The sequence below is a fragment of the Hemitrygon akajei genome, chromosome 15, assembly GCF_048418815.1.
Source record: "Hemitrygon akajei chromosome 15, sHemAka1.3, whole genome shotgun sequence".
Taxonomy (NCBI): domain Eukaryota; kingdom Metazoa; phylum Chordata; class Chondrichthyes; order Myliobatiformes; family Dasyatidae; genus Hemitrygon; species Hemitrygon akajei.
Genome location: NC_133138.1, coordinates 10,918,973 through 10,946,044, shown reverse-complemented (window position 1 = coordinate 10,946,044; position 27,072 = coordinate 10,918,973). Strand labels below are relative to the sequence as shown.

The window sequence follows — 27,072 nt, the reverse complement described above, 5'->3', positions numbered from 1 at the left end:
TTAAAATATTGAAGCCTCAACAGATTTGTGCACCACAACTCATTAAACATTGTCAAGCACAAATAAAGACCTATTATAAATACTGTCTGTGATTAGTTAGCCAATTTTCTATCTATGCGACTATGTTATCTTTTGCCCCCATAGGCTTTTATTTTCCACAGAGCCTTTCTAGTGGAACTTTACCAAATGCCTTCTGGCAATCTAAATACCTCTTTCCAGGGCATGTGGTATTTCAAAGAATCTCCAATAAATTGATCGGACATGCTTTCCCCTTGGCAAAGCCATGACTTTGCGTAATTACTATATCCTTTAAGCTACATGTTAAGCTATGGGCTTTCAGGTGCCTCGCCGTTCAGTGTGGGCATTCATATCTCTCCATCCATCACGGTCCCTGACCCTCCGAATTGTAGTTGTTGCCTCCCCTGTTTCTAAACATGATGTTAATCCATCTATCATTTTCATTCTCTGCCAGCCTCTGCTTCTTTTTCCTTTCAGCTTTCCAGTTGTAACTAAATGTTCTAATGTCTCACTTCGCATATGGGCTTTAGTTTGTAGTTTTGTCTCTGCTTTCTCTTGAGCCTTCTCTCTCCTTTTTGATTTCACATTTATTCCCAACTTTGATCCCTTACACACGTTAGTTTAAAATCCTCTCTACTTCCACTGCTATGGAGCTCACCAGAAAACTCAAACCAGTGTGGTTTCAATGTACATACATCATCCTAATTGTACAACTCATACCTTCTCCCGTACTGGAATCGATCGGCATGAACTAAAACACACTTTGACTACGCCAGTTTTGAGCCATGTATTCATTTCTTGAATCTTAATTCCCCTAAACCTATTTGATGATGTCTCAGGGAACAATCAAAGATATTAACTTCTTGGTGTTGCTGATTAATTTGTTGTCAAGCTCCTCTGACTGTATGGAACTACTTTAACAAACAAGAGAAAATCTGCAGATGCTGGAAATCCAGGTTACACACAAAAAATGCTAGAGGAACTCAGCAGGCCAGGCAGTATCTATGGAAAAGAGTACAGTTAATGTTTTGGGCCAAGAACCTTTATCAGGACTGGAGAAAAGAAGATCAGGAGTCAGAGTTAGTGGGTGGAGAAGGGGACAGAGAAACACAAGGTGATAGGTGAAACTGGGGGAGGGGAGGGATGAAATTGAAGAGTTGGGAAGTTGATTGGTGAAAGAGATACCAGGCTGGAGAAGGGGGAATCTAATAGCAGAGGACAGAAGACCATGGAAGAAAGAAAAAAGGGGAGGAGCACCAGAGGGAGGCAAGGAGATAGTGAGTGGGGGAAAAGGGGATGGGGTATAGAGAAGGTGGGGCATTATAGAAGTTCAAGAAATCAATATTCATGCTATCAGGTTGGAGGCTACCCAGACGAATATATGTTGCTCCTCCACCCTGATTGTGGCCTCATCATGCCAGTAGAAGAGGCCATGGATGGACGTCAGAATGGGAATGGGAAGTGGAATTAAAATGGGTGGCCACTGGGAGATCCTGCTTTTTGTGGTGGATAGAGCTTAGGTGCTCAGTGAAGTGGTTTCTCAATCTATTTTGGCTCTCACTGATATATAAGAGGCCACACTGGGAGCACCGGCTACAGTAGTTGGAGGGACTGTTTTGGGTCCTGAATGGCAATGATGGAGGAGGTGTAGGGGGAGGTGTAGCTCTTGTTTTGCTGCAAGGATAAGTGCCAAGAGAGTGATCAGTGGGAAGGGATGAATGGACAAGGGAGTCACTTAGTGAGCAATCCCAGCGGAAAGTAGAAAGTGGGGTGGTGGGGCAGAAAAGTGTGCTTGGTGGTGGGATCCTGTTGGAGATAGAGTACTTTCCTTTGCCATACCTTTGTATATGTACCTTGCATACTGAATTCACTGTCTCCCACTTAATTTCCTCTTGAGCCTAGTTAAAACATTCTACAGTATCAAATGTTTCAGATTGTTAGCTCTTTTGATTCTGAGAATGAATGAATATCCTCCTTGCTACAGTGCATATAAGCAGTATTCAACCTGCCCCCCCCCCCCCATATTGGGAAGTATTCATGTTTTATTGTTTCACATCATTGAATCATAGTGGATTTAATTTGGCTTTATTGACACATAAACAGAAAAGACTCTTCTGTGTCAAAGTGAAAACAAATTGCTACAATTTGGTGTAAATTTATTTCAATTATTAAACACAAAATAATTGATTGCATAATGACTGAACCCCTTAAATCAGAATTTAGTAGATGCACCTTTGGCAGCAATTATAACTTTTGAGTCAGTGTGAATAGGTCTCTATCAGCTTTGCACATCTGTACACTGCAATTTTTTCCCCATTCTTCTGGCAGATTCTAGCCAAGATTTCATGTGAGCTTTTTTCAACAGTAGCTTTCTCTTTGCCACTCTCCCATAAAGCTGCGACTGGTGAAGTACCTGGGCAATTGTTGTTGAATGCGCAGTCTCTCCCTTCTCAGCCACTGAAGCTTGAGACTCCTCCAAGGTTGTCATAGGTCTCTTGGTGGCCTCCCTCACTAGTCCTCTTCTTGCACAGTCACTCTGTTTTTGAGGGCAGCCTGCTCTAGGCAGATTTACAGTTGGGCCATATTCTTTCCATTTCATAATGAATGACTTAACTGTACTCCAAGGGATATTCAGTGACTTGGAAATTTTCCTTTGACTTGTGCTTTTCAATAACTTTTTTGTGGAGTTGCTTGGAATGTTCTTTTGTCTTCATGGTGTATTTTTTGCCGGAATACTGTCTCACCAGCAGCTGGTCCTTACAGATACAGGTGTATTTTTATGACAATCAATTGAAACAACTTGACTGCACACACGTGATCTCCATTGAGCTAATTATATGACTTCTAAAAGCAGTTGGCTGCACCAGTGCCATATTAAAAGGGGTGAATACTTATGTAATCAATCATTTTATAATTAATTTAGATCACTTGGTAGAGATCGGTTTTCACTTTGACATGAGTCTTTTTCTGTTGATCAGCATCAAAAAAAGCCAAATTGAATCACAGTGGCTGTGATCTTGATGAATGTCTCAGATGAGTTGAAAGGCTGATCTAAATGTAAATGTAAGACAAATCTAAATGTAAAACAATAAAACATGAAAACCTCCGAGGTGGGTGGAGGGTCAAGAGGTTGTATAGGCACTGTATGTAAAACCCTTCTACCACAACATTCTTGCTTGTTCTTCCCTCTTCAATGACTTTCTGACCCTTGGTGTAATGGTCAATTAACACATTCACCCTGTAAACTTCTATCCAAATAAACTGAAAAACCATAAACCCTTTGGACAACCTCAAAGGTGCATGCCCCTGAACTCTTGGTCCTTATCAAAGTTTAAAGTAAATTTGTTATTAAAGAACATATTTGTCACTATATACAACCCTGAGATTCATTTTCTTGTGGGTATTCACAGTAAGTGCATGTAACATAATAGAATCAATAAAAGACCACCTCCAAAATGATAGATAAACAACCAATGTGCAAACTACAACAAGCTTTGCAAATACAAAAAGAATAAAAATAGATAAATAAGCAACAAATACCAAGAGTATGAGATGAAGAGTCCTTGAAAGTGAGTCCGTAGTTTGAGGGGTGAATGAGGTTAAGTTATTCCCTCTGGTTCAAGAGCCTGATAGTTGAGGTATAATATCTGTTCCTGAACCTGGTAGTGTGGGTCCTAAGGCTCCTATACCTGCTTGCTTAGAATTATATTGTTCTGTCCCTGACTACAGATTTAAATCCAAAGACCATATCTTATGTATTGTGAGCACCTCCTGGTAAAACATCAACTTCACCTTCCCTGATGTGTTGCAGAGTTTAAAGATCATCTTCCAGCTCAATGATGTGAGTTGCAGCTCCTCAAACTCCAAATATTTATGAACTTAATATGTAGGAGTAGGTTATTTCAGCCTTTCAACTCATCTGAGACATTCATCAAGAAGGAAATTAAGTAGCCGATGAAAAACAATTGCAAGTTTTGCTGAGTGCATTAGGTAGAAAGGCATATAGCTTGCTTAGAGGTTTGACTGCTCCAACCAGACCAGTTGAAATGAGCATTGCTGATATCATGAAAGAAAGCAGGAATATATAGTACCAAAACTATTGTTGAATGCAGAATGCTTTAAGTTGCATAAGCAGAATGAAACAGAAGAGGAGGCTATTTCAGCATACGTGGCTGAATGGAAGAGATTACCTGAACATTGTCAGTTCAACGATGGGCTTAATGATGCACTGAGAGATAATTCAGTTTGTTGAATCTTGCAAAAAAGCATTTAAAACTGGCTTCTAACTGAAGCACAACTCGCATTTAAAAGAGCAGTTGAAATCGCTGTATCAATGGAAATAGCAGACAGAAATACAATTGATTTGTATTCAAAAATGAAAGGAGTCATAGAAAAATAGAGGGCTATGGGTAACCTGAGGTAATTTCTAAAGTAAGTACATGTTCAGCACAGCATTGTGGCCGAAGGGCCTGTATTGTGCTGTAGGTTTTCTATGTTTCTATGAGCATGAACAAAATTGCCATGTCTAAAGAGAAAGCTAATTTGCTAAATGAATTGTGTTGCTGTTTGTGGCAGGGCTCACATACACCAGACCATTTGCAGGTTTAAAAGCGAAACGTGCAGAAAATGCAACAAAGTAGGACACATACAAAGAGCATGTTGGACAGATAAAAATAAATGGACTGCACATGAAGGACTGAAAAATACAATGCCAAATTGCAGTTTCAAAAAGAACAGTAATCTGCATGCTATTGATGAAAAATCTGATAATGTCAAGAATGACACAAGACTGGGTAGACTTGAGATTTGCAACGCGAAAGCTAACAATAGACAAGCAATATGGCTTACCCCAGAAGTGAACAGCAAATTAATTAAAATGGAATAGGACACTGGCTTGGCTGTTCCTGCCATTCCACAAAATAAATCATAGAATCATAGAAAAGTACAACACAGAAGCAGGCCCCTTGACACATTTAGTCCATGTTGAAGCATTGACCTGCAACCAGATCATATCCCTTCATACCCCTACCTCCATGTATCTATCCAAACTTCTCTTAATTGTTTAATTGAGCTCACATGTCCCAGTTGCTCTGGGAGTTTATTCCACACTCTCATGACCCTCTGAGTGAAGATGTTTCTCCTCATGTTCGCCTTTCACCCTTAACCCATGACCTCATTGTAGTCCACCCAACTTCAGTGGAATAAGCCTGCATGCATTTATCCTATCTATACCCCTTGGAATTTTGTACATCTCTATCAAACCTCCCCTTAATCTTCAACGTTCCAAGGAATAAATTCCTCACCTCTTCAACCTTTCCTAATAACCTGGGTCGTGCAGTCCCAAGACATCCTTGTAAATTCGCTATCCTCCAATCCTCCAGTACCTGACCTGGCGCTAATGATTTAAAGGTCTCTGCTAGGGTCCCTGCAGTTTTTGCACTTGCCTCCCACAGGGTCCAAGGGAGCACCTTGTCAGGCCCCAGGAATTTATCCACTCTAATTTCCTTCTTTCTATAGATTCTGCGTCCATCTCCTGAATAAGTACAGATATAAAAATCCATTTTAAGATCTCCCCCACCTCTTTTGGTTCCACACATAGACTACCACTCTGATCTTCTAGAGGACCAATTTTGTCCCTTGCTCTTGCTCTTAACATATCTATAGAATCCCTTAGGATTCTCCTTCACCTTGTCTGCTAGAGAAGCCTCATGTACTCTTTTAGTCCTCCTGATTTCTTTCATAAATGTTCTCTTGTATTTCTTATACTCCATAATTACCTCATTTGTTCCTACCTGCCTATGTACCTCCTTTTTTTTTCTTAACCAGGGCCTCAAGATCTCTTGAAAGCCAAGGTTCCCTAAACATGTCATTACTTTTTATTTTGACAGGTACATACAAGTGTTGTACTTTAAAAATATCAATTTCAAAGGCCTCCTACTTACAAGTACATCTATGCCAGAGAACAACCTGTCCCAATCCACACTTGCCAGATCCTTTCTGACTGTATCAGAATTGGCTTTTCTCCAATTTAGAATCTGAAACTACAGAGTAGACCTATCTTTTTGCATATTTACTTTGAATCTAAGGGCATTATGATCATTAGGTGCAAAATGTTCCCATACACAATCTTCTGTCACCTGCCCTGTGCCATTCCCTAATAGCAGATCAACTATCGCACACTCTCTTGTTGGGAGTTATGTGTACTGATTAAGGAAACGTTCCTGAACATATTTGTCAAACTTTGTCCTGTCTAGTCCTTTTACAGTATGGGAGTCCCAATCAATATTTGAAAAATTAAAATCACCTACTATAACAACCTTATATTTCTTGTAACAGTCAGTGAAAATGCTGTACCCAAGTTTTACGCAGCCTGTTGGGTTTCTTATACTATCTATGATAAGTAACCAGTGAGCTTAATTGGATTGGAGGCTGAAGGAATTCTTTCCACGGTTGAGTGGAGCTCATGGACAACACCAGTGGTCCCAGTAGCCAAGAAGAATGGGTCTGTCAGGATCTGTGGTGATTTTAAGGTCTGGAAGTAGATCAATGCTCAGGATAGAGGATATCTTTGCAAACCTTTCTGGAAGGAAGCACTTCAGCAAAGTGGACTTAGTTGAGACCTAGCTACAGATGGAGATGGAGGAAGAGTTCAAAGTGTTTCTTACCATAACCACATAGGGCTTTATTGCTATACTAGGCTTATATTTAGAGTATCATCTGCACCTGCTCTCTGGCAGAAAGCTATGGGCCAGGTGCTGCAGAACTGTCCAGGCATTCAGTGTTTTCTGGATGATATTGTTACCAGTAAGAGTGACAAGGACATCTTCAAAATATCAAGACATTGTTAAGAATATTAGATTATGGGCTTAGAGCATGATGCAACAAGTATGAATTCTTTAAACCAGTCATCACTTACTGTAGTCATACTATTGACGCATAATGATTACACAAGTGTGCTGAGAAAATTTATGCAGTGCTGGATGCTCCAAGTCCAAAGGACGTGTCACAGAATGTGCTTGGCATCTAATAATTGAATTTGCATAGCATGTCAGTTTAACAAATCATTCTTCAATATCACAACCAAAGTAAAACAAACTTTTACTTATCTATTGTAGTTTAGGAGGAGTCTATTCAGCCCTTTAGGACCATAATGGCTGCCAACAGAGCAATCCCGTGTGACCCATTCCCTTTCTCCTCCTCTCCCTCCTATTGCCCTGCAACTTAGCTTTGCTTTTGTGTTTTTTTTTTGCTACTTAGCTACACTAAGGGATAACAAAACTGAGCACCTAATAGAAACTCATGTGGCCATGGGAGGACACAAAAACATTGTATAAAAGGCACCTCAAGTCAACATTACATCTGGATCCCTGAAGCTATGAAGTAATATATTAATTGCTAAAGCAACTGTTCTTCCTTGTGTGTAATAAAACAAATGACTATTGTTTACTGAAGGTAATATCTATCTTTCCATTAATATTTTACTTATTTATAATTTGCTTCCTCTCACTTTTTTCTCCCTCACTGCTGAACAAAAATGTTTCCACCATAGGTTTCGATCTGATTATTTTTTATTGTCTTTTTTCTTTTACATTTTCTTATACGTACAATTCCATATTAGAAGTAGGTATGCTTAGAAGTCCCTATAATTTTGTGTCCAAAATTACATTTGGGTTAGTATTCACTATATTAGTTACATGCTCCATTTCCTCTATCAGTATGGCTCTCTGTTTTATTCACAGACACTAGAAGTATGTATTTTCTAATTGACAGAGATAAAGAATTCTGACATTAACAACAGAAGAGTCTAAAAGTTAAAAAATTAGTTGGCAGATCACAAAGAGTGGGCACTCAGTTTTACCAGATTACATCCCATATGGTTATGGTATAAATTTATTGCCACATGTTCAAGATTTTGGTTCAGCAAGATAGAAGACTGCACAGGCCACAGGCTGAAGAAGCAGGTGACAGAACTTGCTTAGCAACTGCATAAATAATATTTTGTCCGATTATATTAGCTTCCCCTACAAGACAAAATGGGTTTAGGCATAACTTTCCTTTGCCGTCTCTCCCCATTTGAGATATAGTTTTTGTTTTTTTTATCGCCATCATCAATACCAAAGGTAATTTGAAACTGTGCATAGATGCGCTGGCAGCTTTATAAGCAAGATGGTGCTGGCAACATACGATGGTGTTTAACAGACTGCTCACAAACTTTCTAGATGGTGTACTAAATATTCTATTTCTTAACTGCGATCACCTCATCTGCAGCCTGTAATTTCCCTTTAAGGTATGTACTTTTCGGAAAATTTGACCCTCAAGAATACAGGGGCGGCCATCACTGGGGGCGGATGCTGTGTCGAGGCCCAAGAGCAGAAAATGAACCTGGCTAGGCTCCATTACTCTGTGCCAACTAAAGTGTTGAGGCCCAAGAGTGGAAAAGGAACTGGTGTTCAATGCTGCTTGCCTCCATTTGTCCTTCTCTTCTTGCTACCACCATCGGAAGAGAGGTGCAGGTGTCTTGGGTTCCATGTTGCTAGGTTTGGGAGCAGCTGTTCCCTGCAGCCATCAGGCTGCACTCACCTCAGCGCTGAACTGACTCTGCAGCCATGGATTTACTTTCGGGGACTCTGAAGCTTATGTTCAAAGTATTATTTGTTTATTTTTTTTTACTATTTGCACAATTTGTCCTCTTGTCCTCTTGCACATTGAATGTATGTTTGTCTTTGTTCTGTGGTATTTGTGGATTCTATTGTGTTTCTTTTTTTGTGGGTGCCTGCAAGAAGATGAATCTGCAGTTTTGTATACGGTATACATACCTTGAGAATGAATTTGAACTTTAAACTTGAGTATTATATTAGGAGTGACTGGCAAACAGAATCAAGTATTGACATTATAAAATGCATACATTTGAAATAATTGTAGATGCAGATGTCTTACGGTCTAAAAATACACTTGCATCATACATGGTTGCTCTGCACATTGAGCTTTGCTTCTGAAGTTCGGATGCATTGAGAATAGAATCAAGTTTCAAAAGCAGTGTCCATCATCTTAATGTTACCACATCAGGTGTTTTGCACATTCAGCAGAAGATGCATTCTGTGTTTTATTACAAAATCACTTCTATTTTCTCCAGTTTCCAATTTCATGGGTTCTGTTACTGCTGTTCTAACCTCACCAACTGAGTGTTGTTAAGCATGTTCTTGTCCCTTACTGCCTCCCAAATACTCTAGATATGATTTTGCACTTCCAGCCGCAGCTGGTCTGAGATAATGTTATAAAATATATTCTTAATTTGATGTGAGTTTTCTTGTGGATTAAGAACAGTGGAAAATAAGGAAGGAACAGTAGGTTAAAAGGATAACAGATGAGTTCAGGATGGACAATGAGTGTAACAGTTTTGTTTGAGATAGATTCAATTAGATCATCAAATTGGGCTGAGAAGTGGCTGATGGAGTTCAACCCAGATTAGTGTAAAGTGGTTCATTTTGGTAGAAACCACTTGTACGATAAATGTGATATCTCAATCTACCTCATTATGGACCTTGCATCTTATTTGTGTACCTGTACTGCACTTTCTCTGTAACTGTAACATTCTATTCTTCATTCTGTTATTTTTTTCCACTTTGTACTACCTCAATGTACTTTATGTTAGGAATGATCTGTTGGGATTGCATGCAAAATGAAGATTTTCACTGTCTCTCAATGCAAGTGACAAGAATAAACCAATTACCAGGTTAATTGAAAAAAGCTCTCATAGACCTGTCAAGCTACAAATCATATTTACAAATTGTATCGCAGGGACTACGTGCCGGAAAACTCCAGTACAATCCTGAATACATCCTGTCTCACTGGTAGGACAGAATCACCAGAGGTAGAGGTACAGTGTACTGGCAGTGGGAATAGGCCAATCAATGTCCAGTATTGTCTCAATATCTCGTGAGTCTTAGATACTTCAGGACACGCATGAGCAAAGAAGCCTCTTCCTGATTGCTACTTGCCATCATTTCACAGATGACGAATCAATGTTGAAGAAACTTGAAAGAAGCATTAAAAGTGGTAAGATCAGAAAATATGCTCTGGCTGGAGTACTTTGTCTGTCAACAAGGATGGCTCACTTGCACCAGCACTGATTGAAGAGCTGATTTGTGAAAAGCTTAGTTATTGTATTGTGTCTGTGCACTTAGTGAGTAATCCAGTTGGATGTCCCCCTTATCAATCCAGAGGTTGCATTTTTCCAAGTTAGCATTAATAACAGTTTCTGAAAACATCTTAAAGAACAAAGTCTTGTCATTACACTAATGACAGCTACCATTGTCTTGTAAGGGCCTAGAATTGTGCTAAATGGCATGATCTTAGAAGAGATCTAAAACCTCATACTGGACTTAGATGAACTGGTGCGTGTAGTGTCCTGATTTAGAACGACCCTTGCCTTGGATTACGAAGTATCAATGTGTTTCTGGAGTCTTGTATAAGAACTTAAGTGTTTTGTGTCATTCTTCACTGTGGAAAACACTAGCAGTATGCCAGGAATTCAAGAGTGTGAGAGGCAGAAGTGAGTGTAGGTACTATTACTAATGAAATGATGCTTGTCACCTGGGCCAGATGGATGCACGCCAGCGTTCTGAAAGAGGTTGCTGAAGAGCTGTGGAAGCCTGAGTAGTTTTCTTTCAAGAATCACTAGATTGTGGAATTATTATGGTGGACTAGAAAATTGCAATTGTCACTCCACTCTTTAAGAAGGGAGGGAGTCAGAAGAGAGGAAATTATAGGCCGGTTAGCCTGACTTCAGTGGTTGGGAAGGTGTTGGAGTCCATTATTCAGGATGAGGTTTCAAAGTACTTGGAGGCACATGATAAAATAGGCCAAAGAGAGCATGTTTTCCTAAAGAGGAAATCTTGTCTGACAAACTGTTGGAATTCTTTCAGGAAATAACAGGCAGGATAGACAAAGGAGAGTCAGTGGATGTTTTTGGAGTTTTAGAAGGGCTTTGACAAGGTGCAACTTATGAGGCTGCTAAACAAAATAAGAGTGAGTAGTATTACATGAAACATACTAGCATGAATAGATCATTGGCTGACAGGAAAGAGGCAAAGAGTGGGAATATAGGGGCCTTTTCTGGTTGGTTGCCAGTGACTAGTGGTGTTCCGTGGGGGTTGCTGTTATGACCTTTTCTTTTCATGTTATTTGTTATTAATTTGGATGATGGAAATGATGGGTTTGTGGATTATATGAAGATAGGTGTTTGATTGGCAGGTAGCTTTAAGGAATCAGAGTCTGCAGAAGGAATTGGACAGATTGAGAGAATGGGCAAAGAAGTGGCAGATGGAGTATAGTGCAGGGGAAATGTATGATCATACACTTTGGTGGAAGGAATAAAGGCGTAGACAATTTTCTAAATGGGGAGGAAAGTCAGAAGGGACTTGGGAGTGGCTCTGAATTTTCCAGAGCGTGTAGTTGCCGTTGTAGATAGGTCAAGGTAGATAATGAGTTTTGTGCTTAGTTTCAGGTTCTTTGAATCTTTTTACAGTTGGTCAAAAGGTGTACAGGTGAATTGAAGATGATGGTACAGTAAATCTGATTGTTATTTTCTGCATTTGCTGAGAGGTGGTTCCTGGAAGATGGGAAGTGCTGCATATTCTTCAGGGCACCATACAAGTTTTTCAAGGCCTCATACAGTGTCTATTTTTATATTAGCATATTAATAGATATGAATGGTATGTCCAAAAATTGGTTCTGATTATTGGATATTTATGAATTTACAAGAAACAGATTTGATTTGCACATCCTACATATCTCTCCTAAGCACCTCAAAGTCAAACGCAAGTTTAATTTGTATGTTGTTTGCTTCATGCAGACAACAGAAATGTTTCCATTAGATAGTCACTGGAAAAATCTTTAGACTCCATACGAAGAATGCACAGAAATAAACTGCATGCATATATTTTGTAAAATGTCCTATCTAAAATGGACGACTTCTTGGTTAAGACTATTAAGTCTTAAATGCTTTTCTCTTTCGATGCTACTTTATAATTTTACATTCTGTGTGCATTCAGAGATCATTGTGACTTATGGTAAATGCATAAATCTACCTCATTAATAAAATTTGTGCTAATATATTTTGGGGAAGGAGGGACTTAAAAACTGGTAACAGTAATTGAAGATGTACATTTGGATTAATGCTAAATTTATTGTTTTTAAAATGTGCAGCAAAATTGTGATTTTTCTGTGCACTTTAAAAATATACAATTTCTATTTAGTTACTAAATTTCAAAAATAAAGAAACAAAAGTGTAATGGAATTTAATTACTCTGCATCTATCACACTAAACCTTGAAATTACTATGGAGGAATTATGAATGATAGTGTTAGAATAGCACAGTTCATCCTGATTTAAGAAACGTTTAATAATTGGCTAAATTTCAAACAAGAGAAACTCTGCAGATGCTGGAAATCCAAGGAACACACGAAATGCTGGAGGAACTCAGCAGGCCAGGCAGCAGGCTAAATTTGTCAGGTTGTGACAGTACAAAGTCCTTGATTCTAAATTGTAAACTAGTAAATTTTCTTTTGAAATAGTGCACTTGTCTTTATGTGCCTTTTTCTTGCTTACAATCATGCACTTGGAATTTTTTGAATATTTTCATAATTATGCTGTGTATAGCATCTTTATTTTAAAATCACATGAAGCAGCCCTGTCATGAGAGTGCAGATTCAAAATGTGATGATAGTTATTAAGGACAAGGCATATGTATGCTTATGACTTCATTACTATCAGCTTTCCAAAATTATTCTCTCTATTGCCAGCATACTCCCAAGTTAAAAAGGTTTTGAAGCAGAATAGAAGAAGGGAGGAATTGTCCTTTGTAATTTTGATTTGAATTGGTTCACAATGGAGGATATCAAAAATTTGGGCTGAGTTTTGGTGTGTGGTGATGTGAGCAAGATTTCCCCTCTCTACCATTGCCAAGAACATTACTAATATCTTTATTATTATGTACAAATTTTAAAGTATCGCGGGTAGTGTGGAGTGACAGATTTTCTTCCTAATCCCCTGCCACTTTCTAGGCGACAACCGACAAACCTTCAGAATACAAAATTAAAGGCCTCAAGCAATTATTAGATTTTGGCATTTGGGAGCTTTCTCCTCTTAAGGAACTTTTGCTACCTTGAAATCTTTTGTGCCATCTAATTTGCTACAATCTCATTTAGCATTGTTGTTTACATACATTAACTGCTGATTTAGGGATGAATTTGAAAAATCAAACGAAGTCCTGTCCTCCAGAAACTCATCTAAAAGGAGATTTCTCTTCCAAGATCTATGTACCACAAGCAACATACACGAGTATTGTCATTGACAATTCCAGCCCATCTCTCAGAATAGGAGCCAAACCCATCATGTTTAACTCATAAGTAGAGATGTTGCAGATGCTGGAAATCCAGAGTAACAGATACAAAATGCTGGAGAAACTCAGCAAGTCAGACAGCATCCAGGAAAAGGAACAAACAGTCAATTTTTCGGGCTCTTTCAGTCCTGATGAAGGGTCTCAGCCAGAAATGTCGACTGTTTATTCCTTTTCATAGATGCTTCCTGACCTGCTGAGCTCCTCCAGCATTTTGTATATTTAGCTCTTAATAGTTGTGTTCTTTGGGCTGTATGAGCCCTTGAAGACTATGATATCTAGTCATGTTGATCTATTGGATTCTGATGTTTTTGTTCTGAAGTTTTTCAGAAGCGTTACAAGAATGTTGAAATAAGGGAAGGAAGATGAACAGACAGAGAAAGAGACCAAGAATCACAAATACAGAGACTGAACCAGTCTTTTGATGCCCAATTGCTGATAATAGACATTCCATTCAAAATCCATTGCTTGAATCAATCAATAAGATAGCCACTATTCAAGTAATGTAATATCTACCACTGAAACCAAGAAGCTTCCAGAAAAATGTGGTGGAACTGTAACCATTAGAAAACTCTCACACACTCTCTCTCACAAACAATCTCTCTCACACACATGTATTTCTTTTGTGTATGTGTGTGTGTATATATAGTAATTATATAAAAATACTAACAAGCATAAGTTAACCTACAATGAAGGTAACAATTACACAGTCCAATCCAACATTCCCCCCCCCCCCCCCCCGCCACCCCTCCAACCAAGCCTTTAATTCTAAATAACACATTTAGACCAGAAGACATAGGAGAAGAATTACCGTAAATCTTTTGGCCCATTGAGTGTGCTCTGCCATTCAATCATGGCTGATCCTTCTTTCCCCTTCTCAGCCCCACTCCCCGGCCCTCTCCCCGTGACTTTTGATGCTGTGTCCCACCAAGAACCTGTCAGTCTCTGCCTTGGATACCTGGCATCCACAGCTGCCTGTGGTAACAAATTCCACAAATATACCATCCTCTAACTAAAGAAATTTCAATACATGTCTATTTTAAAAGGATGCTCCCCCATCCTGAGGCTGTGCCCTCTTGTCCTAGACTCACTCATCCATGGAAACATTCTTTTCACATCTACTCTATCTAGGTCTTTCAACATTTGCAAGGTTTCAATGAGATCCACCTCCCCCCCACCCCATCCTTCGAAACTCCGGTGAGTACAGACCCAGTGTCATTAAACATTCCTCATCTAATAACCCTTTAATTCCTGGAATCATTCTCATGAGCCTCCTCTGAACCCTCTCCAATGCCAGCAGATCTTAGATGAGTCCAAAGCTGTTCACAATACTCAAGGTGAGTCCTTACCAGTGCCTTATACAGCCCTAGCATCACATCCCTGCTCTTCTATTCTAGACCTCTTGAAATGAATGTTAGCATTGCATTTGCCTTCCTCACCACCAACTCAACCTGCATGTTAACCTTTAGGGTGTTCTTAACAGGGACTCCCAAGTCCCTTTGCATCTCAGATTTTTGGTTTTTCTCCCCATTTAGAAAATAGTCTGCACATTTATTTCTACTACCAAAGTGCATGACCATGCATTTTCCAACATTGTATTTCATTTGCCACTCTCTTGCCCATTTTCCTAATCTGTCCTTCTGCAGCCTTCCTGTTTCCTCAACACTACCTGCCCCTCGACCAATCTTCATATCATCTGCAAACTTGGCAACAAAGCCAGCTATTCCATCATTTAAATCATTGATATACACCATAAACCATAAAAAGAAGCGTTTCCAACACCGACCCCTACGGAACACCTCTAGACACTAGCCAATGCTATAACCATACTAGTAACTTTACTGTAATGCCATGGGTTCTTAACTTCATAAGCATTCTCATGTGTTGCACCTTGTCAAAGGCCTTCTGAAAGTCCAAATATACAACATCCACTGCACCCCTTTATCTATCCTATGTGCGATCTCAAAGAACTCCAACAGGTTCGTCAGGCAAGATTTTCCCTTAAGGAAACTGTGCTGACTTTGTCCTGTCCTGTCCTGTGTCACCAAATACTCCATAACCTCATCTTTATCAATTGACTCCAGCATCTTCCCAACCACTGAGGTCAGGAAAACTGCTTTATAATTTCCTTTCTGCTGCCTTCCTCTTTTCTTAAAGAGTGGAGTGACATTTGCAATTTTCCAGTCCTCTGGAGCAATGCCAGAGTCCAATGATTTTTGAAAGATCATGACTGATGCCTCTACCACTACCTTTCAGAACCCTTGTCTGCAGTTCATCTGGTCTGGGTGACTTATGTACCCTTATGTCTTTCAGCTTTTTAGGCATCTTCTCTTTTGTAACAGAAACTGCATTCACTTCTCTTCCCTCACAACCTTCAATATCTGGCACACTGCTAATGTCTTCTACAGTGAAGACTAACACAAAATACTAATTTAGTTCATCTGTCATCTCCTTGTCCCCCATTATTATTTCTCTGGCTTAATTTTCTAGTGGTCCTATATCCACTCTCATTTCCTTTATTTTTTACATACTTGAAAAAGCTGTTAATATCCATTTTGATATTGTTTGCTAGCTTTCATATTTTCCCTCCTAATGATTCTTTTAGTTGCTCTGTGTAGGTTTTAAAAGCTTCCCAATCCTCCAACTTCCCATTGTTTGCTTTGTTGTATGCCCACTCTTTTGTTTTTATATTAGCTTTGACTTCCCTTGTCAGCCATGATTGTACTATATTGCTATTTGAGTATTTCTTTGTTTTTGGAATACATCTATCCTGTATCTTTCTCATTTAGAATCATTAAACCTGAATATTCATAGGCAGAAAAACTTGTGATTCCTATGTTAAGTATAAAATAATCAAAAATGCACCAAAGCTATGGAACTATTGAAAGATATTCATGAGATTATGCCATTGCAGGTAGGTTGTTTTCATGAGTAGGTACACTTATGTGAGTTTGAACTGCTCTGTGCATCATTTCTCTTGTACAAGTAAAAAAGATGTAAATGATGATAAGACATATCAGGACAAATATTATGACTTGCAATATTGAGTAGCCCCAGCTTCTGATTTAATTGGATCCAGTCAAAGAAATTCCATCCATCAGATTAATGTATTTCAGCTGTCTCTTTACGAGTATGATCAGCCACCTTCAGACCCATCAGGTATGTAAGTATAACACTCCTTGCCTACATAACTGCACGTGCCCCCCCCCACACCAACAATTGCTAAGAGATCTAAAACCATATGGTTTTGAAGAACTATTGTACACACGGTGACTACTTCTGTTACTTTTTCCAAGACACCAACAGTGTCATTGCCTACTCTTTCAAATGCTGCATTAGCGTTTTTGATTTCTCTTATATTTATTGTGACACCATAAAATGGGAATATAATTCATGCAAAATGAGCTCCTGAATGTCTCGTTTTCTTCCAGACTTGGGATGTAAAGATAGAGTCTGTGTATATGTGATAAGCAGGAAAGACATAACCCAAATAACAAGATCCTAACCAACTACATGGAAGAGAGATATAAGCCCCATTTCTGCACCCAGAGTATGTATTATTCAATGAACTTAGACCAGTTCTTATTGTTTGTTGGGAACCTTGCTGAACTGTCATTTTTTCTGATGGGTATTGTCAATACAAATTCCGGAGTCATTACCCCATTTAGGGCAACATAAAGTATAATTCCATAAACTCTGCCCTACTGGAATGGTACTTTCTGAACTCAAGTAAAAGGTAGCTTTATAGTAAACACATGAAAATAGTTAAAGTTTTGTCATGAACATTAGATGCAAATATGGAGATATCCCAGGATAAAACATGAGTAGGGTATGATTTGATTTCCTAAATCATGCTGATTATATAACTGATGTAGTTTAAGATGGTACGTGGGAAGCACGATCATTGTATATTTGTCTCCCCTGACAATAATGAAGCATGGGCACAATGTTAGTGTCACTATTGCTAGATTGTGGTAATGAATTTTGCCACAGAACAGGGTGCATGCTTGTTCTGGATCTACAGGAATTCCTAGCATTGGTGAATATTTTGAAGTGTGTTGTATATATTGACATACACAAAAACTAGAGGCATTAACAGCATCAGCAAATTCATGTGATACTTGCAAGTATACATTATGAGTCATTTCAATTGGCACATTATGAATAGGGAACAATAACTAATATTAGAATAAACATAATGTCTAGTAGTTATTGTCTCTGGTTGAAGTCTTCTGGCTGGTTAGTGATTTGCTCATCATAACCCTGCAGCTAAGGCACAGTCAGAGGTTACTAGCATATTAATTTCAGTCCTTGTTGCCCCGTCTTGTACCAATTTAGCTTGCTTACAGTATTCACCATGTATCCAGTTACTTTTTTTTGACAGATTTGAAGGATGTAATTGATACAGTCAATTCAATTCAATTATACCTTCTACTCTCACCACCGAATTGGTAATTAACAGCACTTGATAAGAACCTTCCCATTGAGCTCCCAGTGGTTATTTATAGTCTGTGGTTTCTTAATCAGGACTCACTCACCGGAATTCAGGGTACGTCCTTCTGTTCAATCAGTCTAAGTGGCAGAAACCTGTTAAGAGGCAGACAGTAGCTTGGATTAATTTCACATATTAGATAACTAAACTGTCTGCCATAATGTGTATATCACCCTCCGAGATCAAGAGCTCCCGGTAGTGACATAGGACTCACTGTGACTATTTTGAATGGATTTAATTTAATTTTCATTTTTGGGGTTGCTCTGATGCTACATAAGACCATAGGAAGAGCTATAGCCCATGGTACACCTTCCTCATGATACTTTGCTGTCGTTTGATGATTCCATTCATTTGTTTGACTTGCTCTGATGACTGTGAATGCTTTGTACAATGAAAAGACCATTTAATGTTCATCAGTCAATATAATTGTGGGCAAACACTCCTAGTGGAATGTGTTCCTTAGCCCAAGTTGATGTGACATGGCAATTCCCATCTAGGAGTATAGTCCTTGATCAGAATTTTTACTGTGTGTGTGGCAGTGGCTTTTTTGGCTGGATTTGCTTCCATCTATCTTGAAAACTCTCCATTATTACCAGTATCTCTGCCCATCCTTGATACTTGGTAAAGTAATGTAGTCCACTTGTAAAAATGGACCAGATGGGGCAAGAGCATTTAAATGTGGTAGCTGCTTCACTGCTCCATGATCTAGTTGTTATTGCTTTATTTATTTTACACCTTCCTGTGCTGCCTCTTTTGTAATTTCACCTGTGAATGCATTTCCATGGCGTTCCATTATAGTTGCTTTGGAGTGGCTTTTACATTTTAATACCGCAGCTTCTGATGGCAGTTGCATGATATTCATGAGCTTTTATACTAGTTGACATTGTTGATTGGGGTTTCTACAGCTGTAAGAAATCTCCTTTGTCTCCATAATTTCCAAAATCATGAACACTCCAAAAGCGTAATGAGAATCAGTGTGGATATCAGCTGATCTTCTTTCTGCTATTTTACAGGCTTCAATCAGAGCTTTCAATTCTGCCTGCTGTTCAGAGCTACCGGGAGCCATGCTTCCTGATACCAGCACTTCTGTTTCAGAAACAATGGCCTATCCAGCCATTCAAATTACTCCCTTAATCGTTGAGAAGCCATTGGTGTACAGAATCAGAACTGAATTCAATAGAGATGTTTCTTCGTAATAATTTTCATCTTCATGGCATGTTATTACTCTTGCATAATCGTGGTCATAATAAGACATAGGAGCAGAATTAGGCCATCTGGCCCATTGAGTCTGCTGCCCCATTCAATCATGGCTGATCCTTTTTTTATTTCTCCTCCTCAACCTCAGTTCCTAGCCTTTTCCCCGTAACCTTTGATACCATGTCCAATCAAGAATCTATTGATCTCTGCCTTAAGTACACCCAATGACCTGGCCTTCAGAGTTGTACGTGGTAAACAATTCCACAAATTCACCACCCTTTGGCTAAAGAAATTTCTCCGTATCTCTGTTTTGAAAGGGCGCCGCTCTATTCTGAGTCTGTGTCCTCTTGTCCTAGCCTCTCCCACCATGGGAAACATCCTTTCCACATCTACTCTGTTTAGGCCTTTCAACATTGGAAAGGTTTCATTGAGATCTCCCCTCATCATGGTCAAACATCTCGATAGACTTTTGTTTTAAAAGTATAATAAATGTAAACCTAGGCTTAAGAGATGAATTCAGTGAGAAATTGTTCCGACAAAATATCATGATCTGTTGAAGGTGGTGTTATTTTCTTCTGTATGTTATTGTATTACTATAGCTAGGAAGGTAGAATTTTCTATTTTGTTTTACTTATCCTGTGTAATAATAATTATCATAAGTACCAAGAAAACAAAGTACATTTTAAAATAGTTACATTAACATGCAGTGAACTTCATAAACTGAAAATATATTTGCTAAAATGTTTTTCAGTAAATTGATCGTGTGAATGGCACAAAAAAAAAGTAAAATTGGTATTCAAATCCATATTTTGACATATTTGCAATACAGCCGTCAGGCTGGAATATACTGTTCAAAGTACAATGTCTTTCAAAGTGTTTATTTTTGAATGACTGTAGATGGTGCAAACTGCAGACTGAGTTAAAAATACTGTAGCATTTTATCAAATAATTGGAAGCTCTCTACCTATTAAGTATTCTAATTAAAGTATGCTTTTTTTCTCAGCTCATCTCCCAGGGAGTTGCACATTCACACTCTATCATTCCATGATAGATCAAGGTTGACACTAATGTAGTAATCCTACTTAAATAGGTAGGGAAGGAAATAGGAAAGTCATTGTATCAAGTGATTTTTGTTACAGATTTTTATCACTTTTGGGTATCATGGAGGTCAATAGAATTTTGTGTGCTCCTAACTAGTATTTTTTTTAGTTGTTTGCGTTTACTCATGGATGCTAGTATTATGGCCAGAATTGCTGGATAAAGTAGGATTAATTTTAGGTTCATGGTATAAACAAACCCATTATTTCACACATTTGAGGAATACTGTCTTTTTTAAAAAAAAGGTTTATAGAATTTTTTTAACAACTTGAATTCAGATGAGACAGACAAATTCAGTATTTTAAAAGCTGTCTTTTTGCACATTGTGCTTTTGTAATTGTAAAATGTGTCTAATGATAAAGTGGAATACTATAGTATTACTATAGTATTAATATAATAATATTACTACAAAGGAGTTGCTAGGAACCATGAGAGTTACTTGTATTAAGTAATTTGGTTATTTTGTTATTTGTAGAGTGAGCTATTTCTTGAGATCTGGCTGTTAATATTTGCAATGCTCACTATTGGCATAACTTAAACTTGTATTTTTTTCATGTAGTGTTTGCCATATGCCAGTGCTGTTGTTCTCACACCCAAGCCAGGTTTTTCCTGTTGGTTCCACCCAATTAACAACAATAAATTATACTTGAATGGATTAGAACAAAGGGCAGAAACAGTTATGTTAAACTTTAGTTTTGTGTTATATGCTATTTCCTGTGAGTAAGAAATTCTGGTGGTACAGCTCTTATCGTGAATAAAAGCATAGATGTAACTCTGCACTCTAACTTTGATGCTGCCAACCATGTTTATTCAGAAACGGTCAGCTGTGAAACAGTGGAGAATTTGCAGTCACCGAGAATTGCTGCTGATCTCCAGAGTTCGTACTTGGGTAGCACATTCCCCTGCCCTTCCCCCTTCACTTTCCCCCTGGGCAACAACACCCTTCCCTCCAACCAGCAAAAGTTAAAACTTGAAAATTAAACCAACCTGATTACTAGAAGCAAGACCCTTGCAGCTGTCATGGAGTCATTTGGTGGAGTGAGTGTTTGGTGGTAGTGGGACAAAATTCAGATATTGGTAAGTGGCAGAACAGATTTCATCTACACTTTTATTGGATTTTGAAGTGTTTTAGGACATTATGATAGTAAAGTGAAAAGTGCTGTTTAAAACAAATCTTCTCTTGCAAAAAGGTGTCCAAAATTGCCCTGCAAACCAGAAGCTGGAAAAATGTTTTGAAGGTAGAAATTACAAAAGGAAGAAGGGAACACTGAGGGAGATTTAGAAAGAGACAGTAGTGTACTGGCTGAAAGAGGAAACTGAAAATGCAGCATCCAAGATAAATTTGCCAGAGGAAAGGATGTGCTTGTCATTATGTTTGGAATAGGTGAGGCAATAGAGAGCATAAAGGTTATGAGCATAAGCTCAATGCAAAATGTTTTGAATGTTATACATCAGTTATACAGCTCAATAACATCATAAAATGTGATTGAGATTTCATAAGTGCTTAGCACAATTTAAAATAATATTTACATGCACCAGATGTATCTTTTCAGGAAGCACAAGAGGACACATATGGTTGATGTAAATGCAATGCCCATTTGGCACTTTCTCCTAAATGAGTAATTAACCTAGTGTGGATTTTCTCAGCAGGGTGAAACTGAATGCGTGCTATTTTAAAGAAGTAGTCATGTGCTTGCAGATTTCTTAGGCATTATTTAAGAAAAAAGTGCTGAAGCATAGCTGAATATTGTGGACCAAGTTTGGATAACTTTGAAACAAAACCAAAAAATGCTGGAAATACTCAGCAGGTTAAGTTGCATATGTGGGAAGAGAAATGGAATCAGCATTTCAGGCTAGAGACTCTTCATCAGAACAGAAAGGTGACAAAAGATGCTCCCGATGAGTAAAATGCATCTAATTATAAAGAGGGGAATTAAGGTGGCAGGCAACATGAGGCTTAGGGATGTCATTGCAGACTCAGTGCAAGTGTTTAGCAAAGAGATCACCAAGTCTGCATTCAAGGTGATCAGCTAGCTTTTATTTGTCATAGGAACATTAATTTTTCTAGCAGGACTCAAGTAACATCAAGAATAAGAGGAAAAGGACAAAGAACAAGGCTTGTTGGCTGGGAACAATGCAAGAGCAGGGCCAGAATGGCTCTGATAACAGTCTTCTGGGAGCCAGGGTCTTATGTTAAATTGTTGGAGAATCTGAAGACTAAAATTATCAAAATCACTGATGACAGAGATCACCTTTAAGTCATGCATCTGCACATAGAATTTTTCAGCCTTGTGACATAGTTACTGACCGAATTACTTTGTCTTTGAATCAACAGCAGTTGATGATCTCTAATTTTGTTCACTGGTATATACAGAAGGTCATTAATGTTCTCTACTCAAGGGGAGAGTAATTTATTGCCCCTGGACATTAATATTTGTTTTAAGTAGACGGGTTTGCATGTTTCTCAGTGGTAAAGCATTTAGGGTGCTTCAGCCTCCTCATGATCCAGAAGATCATGAACACTAAGGTAATTATTTCCTGAAAGTAATGTATTGTTTTATGACCTCCAATAGAGGTTCTAATGACAACGTCATGCATCCAGGAAGCTCCTGATTCTTTCAATTTGTAGCTGCTGTTATACTGCTAACCTGTGGACAGGGAGGTTTTCAGTAGCCATAGGGTTATATTGAAAGTTTAAAATATTTTTATTGGGGTCCTCAAGATAAGTTTCTGCTATCTGGGTAGCTTTGGAAGTGATCTTCAGTATTCTGGAGAGAGGATGTAATTCTTCATCAACATATGTTCTTTGTAATCTGTCTTTCATGAAGGAGGTATCTTGCCCTCTGTGCAGATATAATGAAGGGGAGGAAGGCAGTTGATGGTGTCAAAGAGAGAACTCTGCCAAATTAACAATGGTCCCCACTTCAAGTTCAGGTTTATTGTCTTCTAACTGTACATATACACAACCAAACAAAACAATGTATCTCCTGACCACTGTTTATCCACACAACATATATCACACACAACACATAAACCATAAGCACTATTCTATAAAAAACAATAGAATATAATTCCATGCATGTAGTAAAGAGCAGCACAGGTAAACAGTAAACTGTCCAGTAAAATGCTCACTGTCCAGAAACGAGACCCTGGTGGCATGGTATGCATTAGTCTCAAAGCTTGAAGGAAGAAGCTGTTACTCACTCTGAGGGTCTTAGTCCTGATGCTTTTGCACCTCCTTGCTGATGGTAATGAGTCAAGGAGATTGTGGGATGGGTGGTAGGGATCCTCAACAGTGCTTTTGGCCCTTAGTCTGTAATGCTCCTTGTAAATGTCACAAATAGTGGGGAGGGAGACCCCGATGATCCTCTCAGTAATTTTACTGTTCTCTGTAGGGTCTTGCAGTCTGATACCTTGCAGCTTCCATACCATACTGTGAGGCAGCCAGAAAGGGCACTCTTGATCATTCTTCTGTAGAAAGTTGTTAAAGTGGGAGTGGGGAACTTTGGATGGCTCAGTCTCCTCAAGAAGTGTAGGTGCTACTGTGCCTTATAGTCTAGTGAGAAGGTATTGTGGGTCCAGGTTAGGTCAACTGTTATGTGCAGACCAAGGAACTTTGTGCTCTTCACTTTTTCAGTGGCAGAGCCATTGATATCCAATGGAGAGTGAGCAACCTGTGCCTTCCTGAGATCCATAATCATCTCTGTCTTGTCCATGTTCAGGCTCAGGTTTCTGTTCTTGCACCAGTTTAGTAGTGAATAAACTGTTTGTGCCTCATTAAACTTGAAATGAAACGCTGAATATCAGAAAAACCTTTGGAACAGGGATGATTTAAGCGCGAGGCCAAATTGAAAAGGCCAGGATGTCGGGACTGGAGGCAAGGCGAGGGATGGTTCTGCTCACTGATCCACGATGCTTACTCAGCTTTGTTTTTCCAAGTGACAGTGTTTATGTCTCGAAATGGGCTTTGTATTGCATTATCTGTCAAGCGGTGTTGCAACAGATGTTTCTCATTTCAATAGTGAGTAGCTGACAAAGGGAAGTGATACTATTGTGGCATTAAGGCATTGTCTTGGTGTGACAGCCAACATTATTTTATGCAGTGAAACTGATAATGAAATTTCAGTGTATGAAGTTTATTTTTAGCTCTCAAAGTAGGTAAGCTGGCTGCTAGACAGGCTGTACAGACTCTTTTTAAACAGTGCACATAAAACATAACGAAGTGCTCTGCATTCAGCATTTCAGATTTGGTGTTTCTGTTGGATAGAAGATAAAAAAAATTGCACAACACCCTTCATCATACTTTTTTTCTTTCAGCCATTTCCTTCAATTTTACTACTTAATTTTCCACTTGTTTGTTTATTTTTGCTGACTGCTAATATGCATTTGTATTGTCTTGTGTCTTATCAAAAATCTGCCATTTAGTGCAAAAATTGGTGAACACTGGCTGGTCATTCTCCTACAGGGAACATGTCACTTGAATCCAATCATATCCTTCCTTGAAAACTCGGTTGGGTTGTTGAATAGTGATTAGGATTGAAAATCAAAGATGAGATCTGAAGGTACTGACTTAACTTCTTGCCGAGCCCTGCATTGGAACAGTTAACTAAGCACAGTTCACGTATCAAGTTAAGTATTCCCCTGGTCTGTATACCCACCTGGGCAAATTCACAACCGTAGAACCATAGAACAATACAGCACAGTACAGGCCCTTCAGCCCTCCATGTTGTGCCAACCCATATAATCCTTAAAAAAAAGTACTAAACCCACACTACCTCATAACCCTCCATTTTTCTTTCATCCATGTGCCTGTCCAAGAGGCTCTTAAATACTCATAATGTTTTAGCCTCCACCACCATTGCTGGCAAGTCATTCCAAGCACTCACAACCCTCCGTGTAAAAAACTTACCCCTGATGTCTTCCCTAAACTTCCCTCCCTTAATTTTGTACATATGCCCTTGGTGTTTGCTATTGGTGCCCTGGGAAACAGGTACTGACTATCCACCCTATCTCTGTCTGTCATAATCTTGTAGACCTCTATCAAGTCCCCTCTCATTCTTCTACGCTCCAAAGAGAAAAGTCCCAGCTCTGCTAACCTTGCTTCATATGACTTGTTCTCCAAACCAGGCAACATCCTGGTAAATCTCCTCTGCACCCTCTCCATAGCTTCCACATCCTTCCTATAAAGAGGTGACCAGAATTGAACACAATACTCTAAGTGCGGTCTCACCAGAGATTTGTAGAGTTGTAACATGACCTCTCTACTCTTGAACTCAATCCCCCTGTTAATGAAGCCGAGCATCCCATAGGCCTTCTTAACCACCCTATCAACCTGTGCAGCGACCTTGAGGAATGTATGGATTTGAACCCCAAGGTCCCTTTGTTCATCCACACTCTTAAGTAACTGACCATTACTCCTGTACTCAGTCTTCTGGTTAGTCCTTCCAAAATGCATCACCTCACTCTTGTCCGGATTGAACTCCATCTGCCATTATTCTGCCCAACTCTGCAGGCTGTCTATATCCTCTTGTAACCTTCGACCAGCTACAGCTCCATCCACAGCTCCTCCAATCTTCGTGTCATCCGCAAACTTACTGACCCATCCTTCCGCCTCTACATCCATGTCATTTATAAAAATCACAAATAGCAGGGGTCCCAGGACAGATCCCTGTGGCACTCCACTAGTCACTGACCTCCAGGCATAATACTTTCCTTCCACAACTACCCTCTGCTTTCTTCCTTTAAGCCAATTTTTTTTTATCCAAACAGCCAAGATTCCACTGATCCCATGCCTCATGACTTTCTGGATGAGTCTGTCATGAGGGATCTTGTCAAGTGCTTTGCTAAAGTCCATGTAGACCACATCCACTGCCCTACCCTCATCAATTTCTTTTGTTACCTCTTCAAAAAACTCAGTCAGGCTCGTAAAATACAGGAGGTGGCTTAAATACAGAATTCTTTGCCTATGAGTTAGAAGAAAAACTGTCCAATTATATACATAAAATAGCTTATTTACAATGCTTATTACTAGAGAGGAGAATGACAAGATGGCAGTGTTTGGGACCTGCAGGAAAGAAGTTGCTGTAAAGTGGATCCAGCCTTTATTACTGCCAAACAAAGCCTCTTCTTTCATCAACTTGCCTCTTTTCCTCCAAATTTTATAACTGGGTCCTTTATTTTCTTAATTTTAATTTATTTTATTCTGTTTAAAGTGTGAGTGGGCTCTTCTCATTTCATAAAGTTAGACCAGAATTCCTTATTGATGGATTGTGTATATTAATATCAAATTTAAAAGAACTTACCATGTGTTTGTGACACACATGCAGATTCAGTGGCTCCATATGTAGGTCTGGCCTTTCATTTATTGTGCAAATTAAATTTAGTTGAATGTTCAGGTGTATGAAAATCTAAACTGGATATATAATAGAGACCATGTGAGCAATTGAACTCCATTCTTTTGGTCCCCGATAACTGATACGATAGCTAGAGAAGCCTATTGAACTGGAGGAAGTTGTGATCTGTCATGTCTGTGTCAAATCTCAAAGTTTAAAGTACATACCTGTTTCAGAAATGCAGAACTTAGGTATGAGCATTTGAATCAGAGAGAAAAAAATACAATAAAGAGACATAGCTTCAGCTCCTCTGAAGTATGGAATGTTTGTGTGAATTTGTTCCCAGCTCAGCGTATGCAACTAATCTAATTCAGTAAAATGCTTCCATGACAGTTATTGTTAATTATTAAAATGTATGTTATTCATGAAAAAGGAGATAAATATTTAAATTTTTAATTGACATAAATTGGAAATGTTGAAGTAACATAGTTATTATAAATCATGTAGTTGAAACCCAGTGTTTGCTGTTCCCTATT

General features: G+C 38.8%; 1 protein-coding gene across 13 annotated transcripts in view; it reads left to right on the top strand.

Moving 5' to 3' along the window:
* The window catches only part of LOC140739160 (rap guanine nucleotide exchange factor 6-like), a 374,285-nt gene that overhangs the window by 225,366 nt on the left and 121,847 nt on the right, over positions 1–27,072 (top strand). The gene's annotated exons all lie outside the window — the stretch shown is intronic.